Source organism: Andrena cerasifolii, chromosome 15, assembly GCF_050908995.1.
Source record: "Andrena cerasifolii isolate SP2316 chromosome 15, iyAndCera1_principal, whole genome shotgun sequence".
Taxonomy (NCBI): Eukaryota; Metazoa; Arthropoda; class Insecta; order Hymenoptera; family Andrenidae; genus Andrena; species Andrena cerasifolii.
Window position 1 is genome coordinate 539,269 of NC_135132.1, and position 19,250 is coordinate 558,518.

At 39.5% G+C, this 19,250-nt stretch overlaps 1 protein-coding gene and 2 long non-coding RNA genes across 3 annotated transcripts in view; 1 reads left to right on the forward strand and 2 right to left on the reverse strand.

Moving 5' to 3' along the window:
• The window catches only part of LOC143377223 (mitochondrial inner membrane protease ATP23 homolog), a 200,707-nt gene that overhangs the window by 154,902 nt on the left and 26,555 nt on the right, over positions 1 to 19,250 (reverse strand). The window lies entirely within an intron of this gene.
• The window catches only part of LOC143377255 (uncharacterized), a 59,728-nt gene that overhangs the window by 24,353 nt on the left and 16,125 nt on the right, over positions 1 to 19,250 (reverse strand). The window lies entirely within an intron of this gene.
• Positions 878 to 4,191, forward strand: LOC143377251 (uncharacterized). The gene is made up of 3 exons (XR_013087264.1): positions 878 to 983; positions 1,071 to 1,252; positions 4,154 to 4,191. It is a non-coding gene; the product is annotated as an uncharacterized LOC143377251 (long non-coding RNA).

The following is a 19,250-nucleotide window of genomic DNA, read 5'->3' on the forward strand; positions in this document are numbered from 1 at the left end:
ACAAAAACCTACATTCTTTTTATCGACCGCAGTAGTTTCATTAGGGTCCGTCTGTTTACAAGGGACGCTTCGATCGATTCGGACCATAACAAAAATGAGGCGGCAGCCTTAAGAAACATCGGGCGAATTCCACTTACGTTCAAATCGTCCGGCGCGGTCGTGATATGTAATGGATATCACGGCCGTTACGGGCTATTTGGGCATAAGTGAAATTCGCCCGATGTTTCTTATAATATAACCTTTCGTTTGTTTTATATTTTTAACATTTAATTGCACGTGTGCGTGTTCGTGAAACCGAAATTGCGATTCCGCGTGGCTGCGTCCTGCATCGTATTACTACGTGTAAGTCAAATTCATTAATTCTTTTTTCATATTGAATTATGCCTATGATATTCCTAATTAAAATATAAATTTTAGTTTGCTTTTCATTTTTAACATTTAGTTGCATGTGTGCGTGTTCGTAAAACCGAAATTGCGATTCCGCGTGGCTTCCTATACTATACTCCTTGTCATTTAAGAAGGAACCCGTTTCGCGCATGTAGAATGAGCTCATTGGCTCCGAAAAAGCGTTGGTGGGGGTACAGCCAATAGTGGCTTCTTCCGGCACCAATGAGCATCAACCTGCGAGGAACCGGTCTAAACTCGTCGGTCGGCAGGTTCCTTCTTACATGACATGGAGTATACATCGTATAGCAGTACGCATTAACATTTACATTATCCTACTTCATGATCTTCAAAATTCAGTTTTATTTTGGAATTGATAGAAAGATATATTTGTTTTATTCTGATACTGAATCATCATACGATATCTGTGTAATTTAGTGTCAAAATTTAAGAGCGACATTGGAAATATTTTGTGAAGACTGAAAAGTACTAAGTAATACCACCAATTTACATTCTCACCTTTCTCACAATCACCCAGATATCAAGACGTGTAATGTTAAAGGAAAAAAGATGAATTTAAACGAGGAAAGTTGATGAAAGTGTAAAGTATTGCTAATTTATTTCATTACTTTATTCTTAGTAATAAGAATCGTAATAATACAGGAATATTTTTTTCAATAGGTAAGGGAAAATCCTGACAATTTCGTGGATGATGAGGATAATGATTTCCCTCAAGTAAAAAGATTAAAACCAGATTATCAACAATCGTTGGAGAAACCGACTTCGTCCCAGCAATCAATTTTTACGTGTTCTAAAAAAATACAACAAAGAGTAGATACAGCATTTTCTCTTCAAGAATCATATTACGGTATATACTGTATTTATTTTAAAATATTGTTGCGAGCACCCTTTGGTTGGAATCCAGGGCCTGCTGGTGCTCGTGACAGGAACAAGAGGACAGCGAGAAGAAGGCGATCGGATCGATCGCCTGTCAAGCTGTCATTCGATAGCCAGACGCCATTACGTGCAGACGCATCGACACTTACATATTTCTCGCGCGATTGTGATTGTAAACGGTTATATCTGTTACCCTGTTCTTGTTAATGTTCTGTTGCTTCTGTTGTACTTTCTCATTAAACTTCTGCTATGCCGAGCCGAAATCATAACATTGGTGTCAGAAGTGGGATGCCCACTCGCGCATCCGCAGCCTCTTCAAACATTTCTCCTGCAGCGACGGGTGATGCCTCCATACAGGAGCTTTTCACCTCCCTCCAGTTAAGCATCGTGGGAAAGATGCGGGAACATCGGAGGAATGACGAGGCCCGCTGGCAGAGGGAAGACCGTCGCAGGGAAGAGAGGAAAGCCGCCGACCGACAGACACAAGCGGCTTTCGAGGCGCGCATGTCGAATATGGAGGAGCGAATTCAGGTCGTAACCGCTTCGTTACAAAACGGCTGTAGTTCGGTTGGTAGCGGCGCGAACCCTCGGGGTGGGGAGAATGTGCCTGTTGTAAATAGTGTTGTAAATTGTGTTCCCCCGGCGCATGTCCCCGCACCCGTCAGTGTGCCCGCCGCTGCTTCTTTGTTGGAGCCGCACGTTCTCAGTTTGGGATACGCTGTGAAACCGACAATATTTGATGGGAAAAATTCGTGGGAGGAGTATAAGGTGCAATTTGAGACGATCGTGCGCGCGAATGTTTGGAATGACCAAAAGAAGGCTACAGCCTTGATCGCTTCTCTCGGGGGCTTTGCGAGGAGCGTCCTCACGACGCTCTCCGCTGCCCAATGTGAAAGTTTCGCGGAATTGGTTTCGGCGCTCGAATTCCGCTACGGGGCGAAAAATCTGTCCAATTTGAACTACGTACTCTTCAAGAGCCATAGGCAGCGGAGGGATGAAAGCATCTCCTCGCTCGCCACCAAAATCGAACTTTAGCGCAGTCCGCGTTCGCCGACTGCCCGGTGGAAACCCGTGACAAACTCGCCGCGTCTCAATTTGTGACGGCATTGTCAAGCTCTGCCATGCAGCGGGAGATGCGGCTCGGCGGGTTCACGTCCCTAAGAGCCGCGGTGACCAGAGCACTGGAAAATGAGGCCGTTGAGGCGATGTCTCGCGGCCCCCCGGTCGAGTCACGAGAAAGGTATTCAGAGAAACGGAAGGTTAAACCCTCCGAATTTACAATGTTCCCGGAAAAGAGGAGGAGGACCGACAAGCCCGAGCACCGGATCGACGACACACCAAGGATTACCTGCAGGCTCTGTGGCAAAACGGGCCACGTTCAAAGGGACTGCTTCAAGGCCAAGAACGGCCAGACCAACGGCGCCCCCAGGAGACCCAACTCGAGAAACGGGAAGCGGACGGTGTAAGGGGGAGACGCCGGACCTTGAGGAGCAGTCCCCCGGTCGTCAAGAGTGTGGCGCTGCGGGAGGCGACTGGAGATCCAGAAATTCCGTGCGAGGAAACGTGCGTATGTGGAAAACTGGAGGGAAACCCTGTAGAATTATCTTAGACACGGGTTCCCCCGTTAACCTTCTGGACAAAGAGTTGTGTCCGTCGAAGGGCATCGTCCGGACGAGACTCGACATTTGTTCCACTACGGGTGAGAAAATTAAAGTCTTCGGTAAGAAGAGCTTGGAAGTCAACATCGGAGGACTTTCGAGCGTAGAAGATTTCTACATCGTAGACATGGTGGAGAAGTGCATCCTGGGAGCAGCGTTCCTGAAGAAACACGGTTGCAGCATCGACCTGTCCCGGAATATGCTGTGCCTTCCCGGCAAACCGGAGATACGCCTGGGCGGGCCAACCGCCGAGAAGAAGCAGCAGGAAGAAGAGGAGGAAACGGTCGTCCCGCAGCAATTGGAGGAGCTGTTCACACGCTGCTCGTCAGGTTTGTCAGAAAGCCAGAACAAGCTGTTTGCTGACCTGCTCTATGAATTTCAGGATGTTTTCGCCACGGATTCGAACCAGATCGGGAACTGTGATCGGGTGAAACACACCGTTAACACTGGAGACTGCCCACCCATAAAAAACAGGCGCCGCGGAGGCTGCCTCTACATCGTCGAGCAGAGGTGGAAGAACTGCTCCGGAAGATGAAGGCCCAGGGCGTGATTGAAGAGTCACGGAGTCCCTGGTCCTCTCCGATCGTCCTCGTAAAGAAGAAGGACTGGACCATAAGATTCTGCGTAGATTTCTGACGCCTGAACGAAATTACGAAGGACTCGTATCCTCTTCCTCGGATCGAGGATACCCTGGACGCACTCGCCGGATCTTCGTGGTTCTCGACTGTGGACTTGCAGAGCGGATACTGGCAGATATCTATGGATGAAAAGGGTCGAGAGAAAACTGCTTTATCTGTAGGAACAGGATTGTGGCAATTCAAGGTGATGCCCTTTGGATTGTGCAACGTCCCCGCAACGTTCGAACGCCTGATGGAAGACGTACTACAAGATTTGACCTGGAAGATCTGCTTAGTTTACTTGGACGACATCATCATCTACGGGAATGACTTCGAGCAGGAGCTCGAACGCCTTCGAGCAGTGTTTTCACGCCTACGTCGAGCCGGACTATTGATGAGCCCCAAAGAAATGCTCCTTCTTCTGCCGAGAAGTGAAGTATCTTGGTCACATCGTCACCGAGAGCGGAGTCAAGACGGATCCGGAGAAGATCAAAGCAATGTCAGGATGGCCGAGCCGAAATCATAACATAATTTAAATCGAGGAAACGATACTCTCGATAATACTTTTGTATATTTTTTAATTTCGCATTTATGTAGATGGAGGATCAAAAGCTGCTGATATAACAAATAGACTTACAGCACGGTATAAAAAGAAGGTTTCAATACTTTCATTAAATATGCTATTCCTCTATACAAAATACCTGATAGGAAGACTGTCACGAGTCTGATGGAAGGAAAATACGACGTACGTACTTTCAAACATGATAAAAAACGAATTATCCGCTGTAAAAAAATATAGGGGAGACCGGGGCAAATCGGCCACTGGGGTAAATCGGCCACAGGAAGTTTTACCTAGTAGAAATTAAAATAAAAACTCGTGTTTGCTTTTGTAAACGTCTCTCTATGTTTCTACAATACCAACGGAATTTGATAGCATTTGCGATTATGTTGCACTTTGTAGAAGGCAAAATACGTTTTCGGCAGTGATAAAAAATTTTCGTGACTTGTGGAAAATTTGTCTTTATTCTGTAATATTGGTGTTCTGAAGTTTGAGGTGAGTATTTATTGATTAAAATAGCGGTACCGATTACGATTCCGATGACAGAGTGAGTTATTTTGGAAAATCTCTATTGTGTTTGAGTGATTGAAGTTAGAGTGTATGTCTGGGGCAAAACGGCCACGTAACACCCGGGGCAAATCGGCCACTCACTGATGATGCCAAATCATAGGAAATAAGTAGTTTTATTAACTTTTGTGGTAAAAATATTCATCGATGCAGCGCTGTCGGTGGATCCGACGCTCAACAATGGAAAACAGTTGACGGTTTCGGGACAAGGAGAGGAATTGCGTGGCCTAAACGGAAGCACGGCTACGCAGTGCAGTTCGATCTTTGAAAAAAGAAAGTTGCATATATCCGTGCGTTTAAATATTGATTGAAGCGATTGTAGCTTGAATAGTTACGAGGAGAAATAAATATCTTCTACATTTTTCAACAACATGGTCCGTAATTACAATCGCAAGAAACCTCCAATCGACACCGGTAAGATCAAATCAGCAGTTTTGGCTGTGAAAAAGAGCAGTATGAAAATTTCGACTGCGTCAAAAATGTTCGATGTACCGAGAACAACGTTGCGACGGTGGCTAAAAGGGACAACTGATGAACAAATCGAGAAAAACGAAGTTATTGGACAACATAAATGACAGAATACGATCTTCAACACGCCACAAGAAGTTACCTTGGCAAAGTACTTGACTCATTGTAATGACATGTACTTCGGACTTTCAGCTAAGGAGTTTCGCTGTTTGGCTTACGACTTTTCTCGGAAATTACAACTGACTGTACCGCCGTCATGGGAAGCAGTGAATATGGCCGGAGAAAAGTGGCTGAAGTATTTTTTGAAAAGACACCCAAAGGGTCTAGCCGGATAAGCTTAAGGAAAACGGCCCCAGCACCAATTTTAATATTTATGTGTTCTAAATAATGCTCTTTGCCTAAAAAACCACTGAGAAAAATTTCAGATCTCTACCCCCTCTCGTTAGGGTGATATGGGGATAACAACCCTAAACTTTACTATTTTTTTTCTCAGGAACTACTTAAGATATTTGAATGTTTAAAAATGCAAATAGTAGGTACTTTTTAGCTCTACCACATATATTTTTTTCGAAATTGTAGATCAATTGTTAAGGGTGAAAATAAAGGAATTCATTTTTGGGGGGTTGTTTTGGCAAACAACCCCTTGAGTGACACCTACGAAAAAAATCAGGAGTAAAGCGTCACTACTTAAGTATTATCTATTTAAGTTACAGAGGGGTCGGATTGGTGGAACATAGTAAAAAATAAATAAAACGTATATAAAATCTCTTGGCATATTGTACTAAATAGGCCGGCCGCATGACCAATAGGGAGGCAAAAAATCGTGCATGTTTAGGATCTTTTCAGGAAAGCTTAGGAAAATGTATATTCATAAATGCCATTACGTTGTAAAACTTACATATTTAACCAGTTTTGGCAATTATTAATCAAGCGCTTTGCGACGACTGCCGCTGATTGAAAATGAATCGTCTGAAATAAACAATTCGGACATTTTTAGATAATGTGTTGAATATTTCTAAAAGGAGAACGCGTTTAAGGTTTTGTGTGTAGTTTACACATTAATAAAAAAATAATTTTTTAACTTACACGTTATCGACTTCTGGTTCTAATCTTCGTCGCTGTCTTCGTCAATAACAGCAGTTACGGTGGTTATATCGAATAATTCGGTTAATATTTCCGCTGGCTTAATAATTTTTTATTTGTAACGCCCATGTGCTAAATAATAAATTATGGCAGCAACATGGGAACAGCATCCCACAGTCCTATTGCCATTTGCACAATCACAGGTATAGCGTTCTATACCTGCAGAGGTGTTCGAAGGTTCGTACTGAATATAGCACTGGTATGTTTTGCTGTTTATGTGCCTTGAACGGACTTTCATTTTTATAATATTGCTATTTTCTTTATAATAGTCTACGTTCAAAACATCCTCAGTATTCATTAGCTCGGCGAGGTAGCATACCGCTTGTGACAACTGATATGTACCCGTAAATACCAGCTTCAGTTCATTTTCCGTAAGTTCTGGAAAATCTATGAGCGAAGTTGCAGACATTGTCGTAAAGGGTTTTTTACGTCGATTTAAATGTTCTGTTTCCACTAATTCCTGAAGTGTGTTTCGTTGAGATTGACGTTCTTTCATATATTCAATTATCGTGTCAGCAAGTTCTGGGTCAGAATTTAATCTCTTCCCAAACATATTATGTAGGAATCCAGCTGGTGAACATTTGCCGCAGTACTATAATGTTTTCCAAGTTAAGACCAGTGAAAGTATTTAATTGTTCTTCGCCAATGTTGTCATGCAATGATAAATCCACTTTGCTCGACAATTGGTTTAATAACAAAGATACGTCTGACACTTCTATTGAACAGAGAATATATCAGATGAACAACACAGTGCTATGAGATGAGCACCGCGTTGTTATGAGATGAGCAGCGCTTTGCTATGAGATGAGCATCGCGTTGCTATGCGACGAAACATTCATGTGTTTTGTTAATTGTTGGAGATTCTCTAGCGTCTTTAGTCGTGCAACGAAAAGTGGTAGTGTTAATATACTTTGAGATGTCTGAAACTGCTAATGCCGATAACTGCATTAATTGTAATTTATCAAGAAGGAAATTCATCGGGAAAGTAAAACGAATTATTACGGAAGATGAAGTAATAAGATACCAAGCACACTGTAGCAACACTGTGACAATTGGCTCTGTATTTTGCAACAAATGCAGATTGAATGCGTATAGGGCACAGAGTCCAGAAACAGTTATAGATGAGAATGATGGTGTTGCTAATACTGCAATGGATCCAGACTTCCATGTACAAACCAGAAATATGATTTCGGAAGCCAACGTCATAGAACTGCCGCTCAAAAGAGTTGCATCTACGCACAGATATTGTACCCTGTGCTATACAAGCGGTCGCCTCATCGTAATACCACTTGAAGCACGCCTTCAAGCATTTGCAAAACGAAAGATTTATATACCAAAAGGCAATCGATGTTGCGCTACGCACATAATTAAAAAAAGATTTTATACGGACGAACTCCAGCTTTTACGTGCACATTCTAATTTCAGTACGATAGAAGTATCAGAGGTGTCATTACTATTCAATCAATTGTCGAGCAAAGTGGATGTATCATTGCATGACAAGATTGGCGATTTTTCGTTATCCGAAGAACAATTAAATACTTTCACTGGTCTTAACTGGGAAAACATTATAGAACTGCGGCAAATGTTCACCAGTATGCGAAACAGCGGGTCACGGACAGTAACACAAGCTCTAGTGGTATTTCTATTTAAGCTTAGAAGTGGTAGCTCAAACAAAATGATTCAGCAGATACTCGGCCTAGAATATGAACAGAAAGTGTCCGATTATTACCACCAAATAATGAATGCATTTGAAAAGGATGTCTTGCCAACTTGCTTTGGACTAAATGCAAAATCTAGGGAGGATCTGATTTCGGCTGAAACCGCTTATGTTGCAAAAAAGCTTTTTGACTTTGGAGATACACAATTGGCATTGATATTTGACGGGACATATGTTAGACACGGAAAAAGTAGCAATAATGTGTATCAGAGGAAATCGTACTCCGGACAGAAAAAGGCACCATTATGCAAGCCATTTACCATCTGCACAACAAATGGCTACGTTGTTGATATAGCAGGTCCATTTAATGGTACAATGAACGATGCCAGTATAATCAAAACTCTGTTAGAAGATCCTACTGGATTAAAATCAATTTTACGGCCAGGTGATTTTTGTATTGTCGACCGTGGATTCCGGGATGCTGTACAGAACATGCAGGATCAAGGATATAATGTTTTAATGCCGGCGTGTAAAGGGAAGCGAGCACAATTAACCACGGAAGAAGCGAATGCCTCCCGATTTGTGACAAAAGTACGTTGGGTGGTAGAAGCAGTACACGGTGCTATAGGGCAAAAGTATCGTTTATTGCACCACAGCATGGACAATAAGATGCTACCAGGTCTGAAATCGTTATGCCGAATAGCTGGATTCCTACATAATATGTTTGGGAAGAGATTAAATTCTGACCCAGAACTCGCTGACACGATAATTGAATATATGAAAGAACGTCAATCTCAACGAAACTCACTTCAGGAATTAGTGGAAACAGAACATTTAAATCGACGTAAAAAACCCTTTACGACAATGTCTGCAACTTCGCTCATAGATTTTCCAGAACTTACGGAAAATGAACTGAAGCTGGTATTTACGGGTACATATCAGTTGTCACAAGCGGTATGCTACCTCGCCGAGCTAATGAATACTGAGGATGTTTTGAACGTAGAATATTATAAAGAAAATAGCAATATTATAAAAATGAAAGTCCGTTCAAGGCACATAAACAGCAAAACATACCAGTGCTATATTCAGTACGAACCTTCGAACACCTCTGCAGGTATAGAACGCTATACCTGTGATTGTGCAAATGGCAATAGGACTGTGGGATGCTGTTCCCATGTTGCTGCCATAATTTATTATTTAGCACATGGGCGTTACAAATAAAAAATTATTAAGCCAGCGGAAATATTAACCGAATTATTCGATATAACCACCGTAACTGCTGTTATTGACGAAGACAGCGACGAAGATTAGAACCAGAAGTCGATAACGTGTAAGTTAAAAAATTATTTTTTTATTAATGTGTAAACTACACACAAAACCTTAAACGCGTTCTCCTTTTAGAAATATTCAACACATTATCTAAAAATGTCCGAATTGTTTATTTCAGACGATTCATTTTCAATCAGCGGCAGTCGTCGCAAAGCGCTTGATTAATAATTGCCAAAACTGGTTAAATATGTAAGTTTTACAACGTAATGGCATTTATGAATATACATTTTCCTAAGCTTTCCTGAAAAGATCCTAAACATGCACGATTTTTTGCCTCCCTATTGGTCATGCGGCCGGCCTATTTAGTACAATATGCCAAGAGATTTTATATACGTTTTATTTATTTTTTACTATGTTCCACCAATCCGACCCCTCTGTAACTTAAATAGATAATACTTAAGTAGTGACGCTTTACTCCTGATTTTTTTCGTAGGTGTCACTCAAGGGGTTGTTTGCCAAAACAACCCCCCAAAAATGAATTCCTTTATTTTCACCCTTAACAATTGATCTACAATTTCGAAAAAAATATATGTGGTAGAGCTAAAAAGTACCTACTATTTGCATTTTTAAACATTCAAATATCTTAAGTAGTTCCTGAGAAAAAAAATAGTAAAGTTTAGGGTTGTTATCCCCATATCACCCTAACGAGAGGGGGTAGAGATCTGAAATTTTTCTCAGTGGTTTTTTAGGCAAAGAGCATTATTTAGAACACATAAATATTAAAATTGGTGCTGGGGCCGTTTTCCTTAAGCTTATCCGGCTAGACCCTTTATCGATTAGAAAACCCGAACCAACTAGTTTGGCCCGGGCGACTAATTTTAATCGAGCAAACGTATCAGGGTTTTTTGAGAATTTGAAGACTGTTTTGGATCGACATCGCTTAGGGCCATTCAAAATATGGAACATGGACGAAACAGGGGTAACTACCGTCCACAGACCTGACAGAGTCATTGCGCGGCGCGGGGTGAAGCAAGTTGGGCGCGTTACCTCAGGCGAGCGGGGTACTCTTGTCACCATGGCCTTGGCAGTGTCAGCAGAAGGACGTGCATTACCACCCTTTTTCATCTTCCCCGGAAGAAATTGAATGATTATTTCCTGAATGGTGGTCCACCAAGCTGTGAAGGCGCAGGTAACCCTAGCGGCTGGATGAATGCGCAACATTTTCTTCAATTTCTACATTTCTTTCAACAGCACGTGTGTGCATCTGTGGAAAATCCGATTTTACTCATTCTCGACAACCATAAATCTCATTTGTCGATTGATGCACTAGATTTCTGCAAAAAGAACGGCATAGTTGTGCTGACAATGCCACCACATTGTTCGCACAAACTCCAGCCGCTCGATCGAACTGTTTTTGGTCCCTTCAAGAGAGCGATGAATTCACACTGCGATAGCTGGATGACAGCAAATCCGGGAAAAGCCATGACCATTTACGACATTCCCAGCATCGTGACGAAAGCATTGCCGCTGGCTGCTACAAGCCAAAACATCATTTCTGGCTTCTAATGCACTGGGATCGCTCCTTTCAATCCAGACATCTTTCAAGACTTTGAGTTTTTACCAAGTAGCGTAACAGATAGAGAGGACCCAAACACTGTTGAGCTTGCGCCCGATGAAAATGATGAGAGTCAGCTACCGTCACTTGTAGATTCCGAAACGGTTGAGAGAGGGAACGAGTCAGTTGCTTCATCGTCTTCACGTTTTGAGCACGAGGGCAACATTTCTACAGTTTCGAACGATGAGAGCAGACGCAGTAGAACATCCACTGAGCCCGAAAACCTAGAAGTTTTAAACTCTACGCTTGAAAGTATACGACCTTTGCCAAAAGCGGGACCAAGGAAGCAAACGCGCAGAGGGTGAAAACGTCGAAAAACTGCAATAGTAACGGATTCACCAGAAATGAAACAATTGGCGACGGAGCAAGCCGCGTCGAAACAAAAAAAAATAGCACAAACTACTCCACGGGTGAGAGGATTCGGAAAATCATCTGCTACTCTGAATTCGACTCCAAAGAAAAGAGGTCGTCCAAGAAAAGCTGTTACGATCACCAATGTGGAATTGGAATCTCAGTCTTTGACGAAGACAGGGTGTTCATCTGGACGTACTTTGCGTATACGCAGGAGCCAAAAGAAGCGACTGCCCTCGGAAACTGAAGATGACTGAAAAATGCAACAATATTTAAACCGCAGCATGTGTGCGTTAAAAACGTGAACTTCTGAACTTTTCAAACAGTTTTTGACTCTATTGTAATTTGTAATTGAGAAATAAACGACTCATTTTCATTTATGACTAAAAATTAATCAACATCCAGCCCGAATAGGAGGTGGCCGTTTTGCCCCGAAGGAGTGGCCGATTTACCCCGGCATTTTTCGATACGGCGATTTTACACTATATTACAAATTCTCTGGAATAACATTAGAAAGGGGGATTAATGAAAATTTGGTGCAGTATTTACAGTGACGGACAAAAGAAAGTTTAAAGTTGGTACCCGTGCACATGAATATTAGTAACATTAGTACTAGAGTGTTTTCCTGACGTTGGTAACAGTGATCTAGTCGGCGGGCATTCTCCCATTCTATACGACATAAAAAGTCTATTCTTTATGCGACTGTTTTCCCATAGTACGTTAACAATCGAGTTCATTCGAAATATGCAGCGGACAAAAGTAAGTTTAAAAGCTTCAACATTGTCATAAATATATCATAACATCATAAACTTGTAAACATTTGTTGATCTTTCTCTTCCCTTCTATATATGTATTGATTTTAATAATCTTGTGCATCCTTAATTACACAGATAAATAGAAATAATAGAAAATCCGTCGATATCAGGCGCCTTATTGTTAGAGATAGAAAAAATGGATTAACATTTATAGACATTTCAAAAAGGTATGAAATTTCGATGATGGGAGCTAAAAAAATTTGTGATAAACAAAAAAAATATGGAACAGTCAATAATTTAATCAAATCTGGTAGACCACGGAAAACATCGCCAAGAGATAATAAGATGATAATTCGGGAAGTAAAAAAGAATCCCGCCATATCTGCTCGAGCCGTGAAAGAAAATTTAAATCTTGTTCATATACACGAAAGAACCGTGAGAAGAAGGTTGAATGAAAACGGATTAAACAATTATACAGCGAAAAAGAAACCCTTTATTAATGCTAGAAATCAAAAGAAACGTCTGCTATTTGCTAAACAGCACTTTAACAAGCCCTTATCATTTTGGAAAAGTGTGTATGGTCTGACGAATCAAAATTTGAATTAATGAACACAAAAAAAAGAAAAAGGGTATGGTGTAAGTCGTCAGACCGCCTTAAGAAGCGAAATATCCAATCAACCATTAAATACGGCGGTGGCTCGATAATGCTTTGGGGCTGCTTTTCGAAAACGGGAACTGGAAAATAAGTCAGAATTGAAGGAAAAATGACTGGTATTAGTTATGTTAATATTTTAAGCAATAATTTATCGCAGTCAGCAGAAAAAATGCACTTGGGGTCATTTATCTTTCAACAAGATAACGACCCCAAGCACACTTCAAAAGTGGCATCCAAATTTTTTGCCGAAAATAACATTAAAAAACTCGAGTGGCCACCACAATCGCCAGACCTCAACCCGATTGAGAATCTTTGGACACTATTAGATGAGCATATTCCCTTAAGAGCGCGTACCAATAAAGAATCATTTTGGGAAGCTCTACAACAAAAGTGGTACACTTTTCCAATAAATATATTAGAAAACTTAGTTGAAAGTATGCCAAAAAGACTGCAAGCTGTAATAGACAGCAACGGAGGGCCTACAAAATATTAAAATTAACAACGTAGTCAAATATAAAGAGGGTTATCATAGAAATGTGGGATTAAACTTACTTTTGTCCATCGACTTTTTTCAGTTGTTTCGTTTTTTCAACTAAACTATTAACTTTCTATTCCTTTCTGTATATTCTTTTGTTTTCATTACTTTATAAGATGTAAATATTCATAAAAAAATCATTAGCGTTTAAAATAAAGTTCCGTTTTGTACAAATCATGGTCTTTCTGGTATAATTTTCCTTTTAAACTTTCTTTTGTCCGCCACTGTATGTACTATAGAGATTACTCTTTCGGATAGTATAATTCACATAATTGAAAAATTACATTTTTTTCGTTAAATTTATCAATGAAACAGAAGTGACCGATTTGCCCCGGTCTCCCCTAGCTATTACAACTGATATCTGGAAAGATATGTTAAATTCTAAAAGTTTTTTGGGTATAACGACGCATTTTATTCGTGGTGAAGAATAAAAATCCATAGTGATCGGTGTAAAGGCATTATCGAGTAATTATACAGTCGAGTACATAAAGGATTGGTTATTACAAACTGTTAGGGAATGGAAAATATCACTTGAGAGCATTGTCTTGATTGTGTCTGATAACGCAGCAAATATGAAAAAGACCATTATTGATGGATTTGAAGCAGAAAAGCACTTACCTTGTCTAGCACACACCCTGAACTTAGTGCCATCTAAACTTATAGAATCAGATGAAATGATCAGTCCTGTACATGAAAAAGTCAAAGAAATTGTGCCTCAATTTAAAAAGTCATCTTCTTTATCTGACGCACATAGAGCCGTTACTGATCGAAAGCTAATTCAATGCGTAGATACACGTTGGAATTCTGCGTATGATATGTTGTACGACAGATTAATTGATTTGTACGATTTTATTGCTCCAATTTTGGTAAAAAATGTTTCAGTACCTAAAATGCTGTATGCGAATGAATTGCAAATAGTAACAGAATTTGCAAAGTTGTTGAATTCATTCAAAGAAGCCACTGAAATCGGTAGTGAGGAATTTTACGTGACAGGGAGTCAAGCAATCCCCATTGTTAAAAATTTAAAAGAACGTTTGAATTCAAGTATAGTTAATACTGATGTGGGACGTCATATGAAACAAACGTTAATCGCTGAATTTACGGAAAGGTTTGAGTACATTGAAAAAATGGCCCTTACAGGAATTTCGACCTTAAGGTAAAAGTACCAATAACTGGACACTTAAGGGGGTAGACAGGGGTAATGCAGCGCGCTGTATACCTACACAATCTGGCCCGAAACATGGGTTCGGGATTTTTCGTTTTTCGTCCTTATATGAGCAGATTTTGGGCTGAGCGAGGTCTCATTCGAAAGAGGAAGGTTCAATGCGGAGCGCTCTGCTCATGGTTCAACGAGATTGTGTTGATATGTAATAAAATCAGTGTCCAAAGTAAAGCAAAAGTCGACAAAATATACCCGCAGAATCCAAGCATTTTTAAGTCACTAAAAGAGTTTTGTGACTCAAACGGTGAGCAGAGCGCTCCGCAGTGAATCTTCTTCTTTCGAATGAGACCTCTCCCAGGCCAAAATCTGCTCATATAGGAACGAAAAACGAAAAATCGTGACTGCATTCCCAAATCAGAGTTCCGCCGTATTGGCGATAATACAGAGCAAGTCACGTGACAAATTTAGTTGAGGTAGTAGATACGAGATGGCGCCGACTCGGGAGAACTGCCAACGTGGATTCATAGCAAAACTGAAGCGATAGCTGGATATACGAGCCACAATAAAAGCATGATGGAGTCAATGTATGCATTTCCGGACGATTGTAGGTTAGGTTATATTCATTTTACGCATACATTGACTACGAACTGCTTCGAACTGTATACATTTACTAAATTAACGCTTTTACAGTAACACATACATCACTTGAAATCGCTGTCGTATTTATGTTATAATTATATGGCCACATTATTGGAAATAAAAAAAGAGAGATTGAAACTTTTTTACTAATACTGGAAGTATTGATTTACTGATATCATCTTTTCAGAATATGGATGTTACAGTAATTATTTGGAAAAAAAATTTATTCTTCCGACTATTGTATAGAATATATAATAAGAATAAGTCTCCAAATCAGTCAACATTTGACTTCCTGACCTTTTTTGTAAACCTTTACGGTCCTATCTCATAAGTTAAATAGTCCTTAGATAATATTTAAAATGCAGACAGGGTTAAAAAAAACAACATAAAATAATAGATGTGACTTATTCTAATTTCACTCAGCAAATACCTATATATTGAAAATAGGAAAACGTTTTTGTTTAGATCGTGAAGTTTAAATTACAACACAATCGGCTGGTGAAATCCAGGGCACAGTGTAAAAGAATTTGAGCAGAAAGAAAAGAAAATTCGACATTGTATCACGTTTGCTCTCATTATGATTAGGAAGAAGTTATCAATATTTGAAACAAAATGTTTATGCAGAAAAAACTAAAAGTAAAAAAAGTTAAGCCCTTACTGTTATTGAACAATTGTTGTGTATCTGCAGGGTTGCCAGCAACATTATGCAGGACCACTTATTTAGCGGAGAGGAACACCCACAGGAGTGGTGGTAATATGTGCGTCAGCAACGTCTTCACGCATACATTACCACCACTCCTGTAGGTGTTCCCCTGCCGCTAAGTAAATGGTCTTGCATAATGTTGCTGGCAACGCTGTGTATCTGTGTTAGCAGACCGAGGCGCTTGCTTCATTTCTCGGCTGCTATGACCCTCGTTCTATCCTTCTCTTTTACGACCCATCGACAGCGACAAAGTAACCGCGAGCCACCGCGAGCATCGGAGAATACTGTTCGCTGAATACCTATACCTACTTACATCGTGCAAATTAAATTTCGAACCGAGGTTCGATGCGACAGAATTTACTGAATACGTGTAACACTCTCTCCTTTTTAATCTTTTATTACTTACGAATTACCATTTGGGATTTTGGTGAAACTGGTATACATATATTTGATTACCCAATATGAAAACGACTGACAAAACAAATTCAATCATATGGTATACTATGACCTTCAAGGTCACACAAGGTTAGGAATGAAGTAAATATATTGAACTATCTATGTAGCAGATTGAGTTTCTTCCTTTCATTCCTAACCTTGTGTGGCCTTGAAGGTCATAGTATAGCATATGGTTGAATTTGTCTTGCCAGTCGCTTTCATATTGAGTAATCAAATATATAGCATTCCATTTAAAAAAAACTAAAAGTCACCCTCGTTTCAAGGAAAACATTGCGAACACCAAAAATTGAGATACCGTATTATAATCCGGAATTTCGAACAGCTAATTTGTTTCTGTTAAAAAACACCTTGAAGCGTAATGGATATCCTATAGAAATGGTTTCGTCAATTATTAAAAAATGTACTTTTGAAATTTACCATCCATTTTTAACAGAAAAACGGAAAGAAGTAAGAAACAATGAAATAGGATCAATTAGTTGGAAGAACACTGTTGTGTTACCGTTTTGTAATAATATCTCTAACGATATAAGAAGAATTTTTAGAAAAGCCGGAATTCACACTATTTTCAAATTACCGTTTTACATGAAACAATTGTTCCCTTTAATTAAAGACAAAATACCTCTTTCAAAACACTCCAACATCGTATATTCAATTCCTTGCATGGGTTGTAATCAGGTTTATATCGGACAAACTTCTAGACTTTTAGAAAGACGAATATATGAACATAAAAGAAATATTTTTTCATCTCCCCTACAACATATTGCTTTAACCAAACATTCGCTAGAGTTTGATCATAGGTTTGACTTTGACAATGTTAAGATTGTTAATAAAGAAACTAATTTAAATCAGAGAATTCTTTTGGAGACAATCCACATGATCAAACAGCATAGCGTAAATCTTAGGTATGAAACACCTAAAATATAGGAATATTACGCAACATTACTAAAGAAGTAATGTCTTATGATGTTTTTGCTCCATAGAATTACATATGTTCTAACTAATTCCTACATATCAGTTTATTGGTATGTAATTGTTTGTTTGCTCGTTAACACCTTTAAGAGTGTATATAACACACCATATGAGCAAGAATGTTTGGTTACTGTAGACTGTATATCCTTTAATTTTGAATTTCGGGGGTTTTAGATATGTTTATAACTGTCAACGGTATTCACCCCTTTTTCACCTTCTAAAAGCAGATGTGCTGTTCACGGTTTACCTTAGTCTTATTCCAACCGACTCGCGAGTCACACGTTGTGCCAGAGCACGGTGACTTATTTTCAATAGCATACGCAGTATTTTATATATGTTTTTAACTTTCCTTGAAGATGATCTAAACCAAGATCGAAACGTCGGAAACTAATATATATAATTAATTAATTGCAAAATAGCTTTGATGTATTATTTTAATTTATTAAAATAATAATTGTTTTAATCTGACCGATCCAGTGCGCCGATACCATTGTAGATACCGTATTATGTTGGATATAAAAAACAGTAAGAGTTTTTCTGCTTCAGTTTTTTTTCAAATACTTACCATTTTCGAGAATCCTGTATAAGAATATCAGTCGAACCGGTGCTGGGCGACGCAGCGTCAACTTTCGGCAATTTTTATAGGGCCAATTTTAAAATGTCCATATTTTTGAAAATTTGTCCATCAAGGGGAAGGATATAACTATATTCTCCCTGTTCAGATTTTTAAAATCACGCCCGATGTTAAAACCCTGCATTTGTTTAAAATAATTGCACAAAAATGGTTCAATTTTTAATTTTCTTAAACTGAAATAATTTTTTCTTAAAACGTCAATGTCTTCTCTATAAGCACCGTAAAGCTCATCTCCATCCGTTTACTATTTCCATAGCTATAATGTATTGAAAAAAAGTTAGCACTTAACATCAAACAGCTGTAAAATCGACATTTTTCATAATCTTAAAAAATCCTTTGAGGTACATTTAAATATCCCTAAAGACTACAACATATTCAAATTTCAGCAATCTACGAAAAATTACTCCGAAATCTGTCCGAGTTCGCATGGAATGTCCCCCTCGTATCTTTTTCTGAAAAAACTGTAATTAAAAGAAAATAACCAAATTTTTCAGAACTTTCACTAACTTGATCTCTTTATTTTTAAGATATCTCGGGTATCAAACGATTTATGACGAAATCACCTGTAAGATTCAATAATTCAAAGAGCCCGCGGCGGGCTATGTCTGTATCTGTCATGGACCTAAGAATTAAATGGACGGAGCACAAAGCTGCGGGGCCTAAGCTCGTATAAGTAAGGGGGGTGCATGATACTGCGCATGCGGTGGTGGACGATCGGTGATTGGTTGATGATTTTCGTTATTGTTTTAACCCTCGTCAGGCGGCATAATTTTACACCGTTAACAAGCGGCAGAGGTACAATTGTACCTGCACATATTTTATTTAACAATTCTCACTGTTGGTATAATTTGTACGATAAATGGATAACATTTAGTATCGACACATTGTTTATGTCATGTTTTGTGATATTTTACGGATATTCAGGGCTATTTGGTAATTTTGTATTATTTATCAGTCACCTATAAATTCTGTAGGCCGCGGCCCTGTACAGCTAGCACCGGGCCTGGGGTTTTTCTCTACGCCTGGTCACCGTATATTCCGTTCAGCGAGCACCCTTGACTCGCCGAAAACACGGCTGAAAACAACGCGACCGTTTTATGATAGGGTTGCTAGAAGCGAGGACAAAGTACTAGTCGGTTCGAGGACGGAAAATCATTCTGTGAACGGTTGCCATCAGGTCCACTTCGTGTCCGTACGAAGCTCTTTTTTTAATTTAAGTATTTGTTGAAGACCTGTTACCATCCTCAGCCATTCCTATAATTCAAAGTGAATTCATCTACTACATAAATCATCATGGGTGATAGTGAAGCTGGACCTAGTATACGCCGTAATCCAAGGAGACGAGTTTGCAGGTTGGTATCAAATCATAATAAGTCTATAATGTAGTAGTATTTCATTAGGAAAATTATTTACTTGCTTCTATTTTTCCATCTATTTATAGATATACGTGCGACGAAATAAGGGGAACGATTGATGAATCTGATTCGGAATATGAGGAAGAACCATATATAGCATCTGATAACGAAAACTATGTACCACAAGCGGATGCTTCAACTG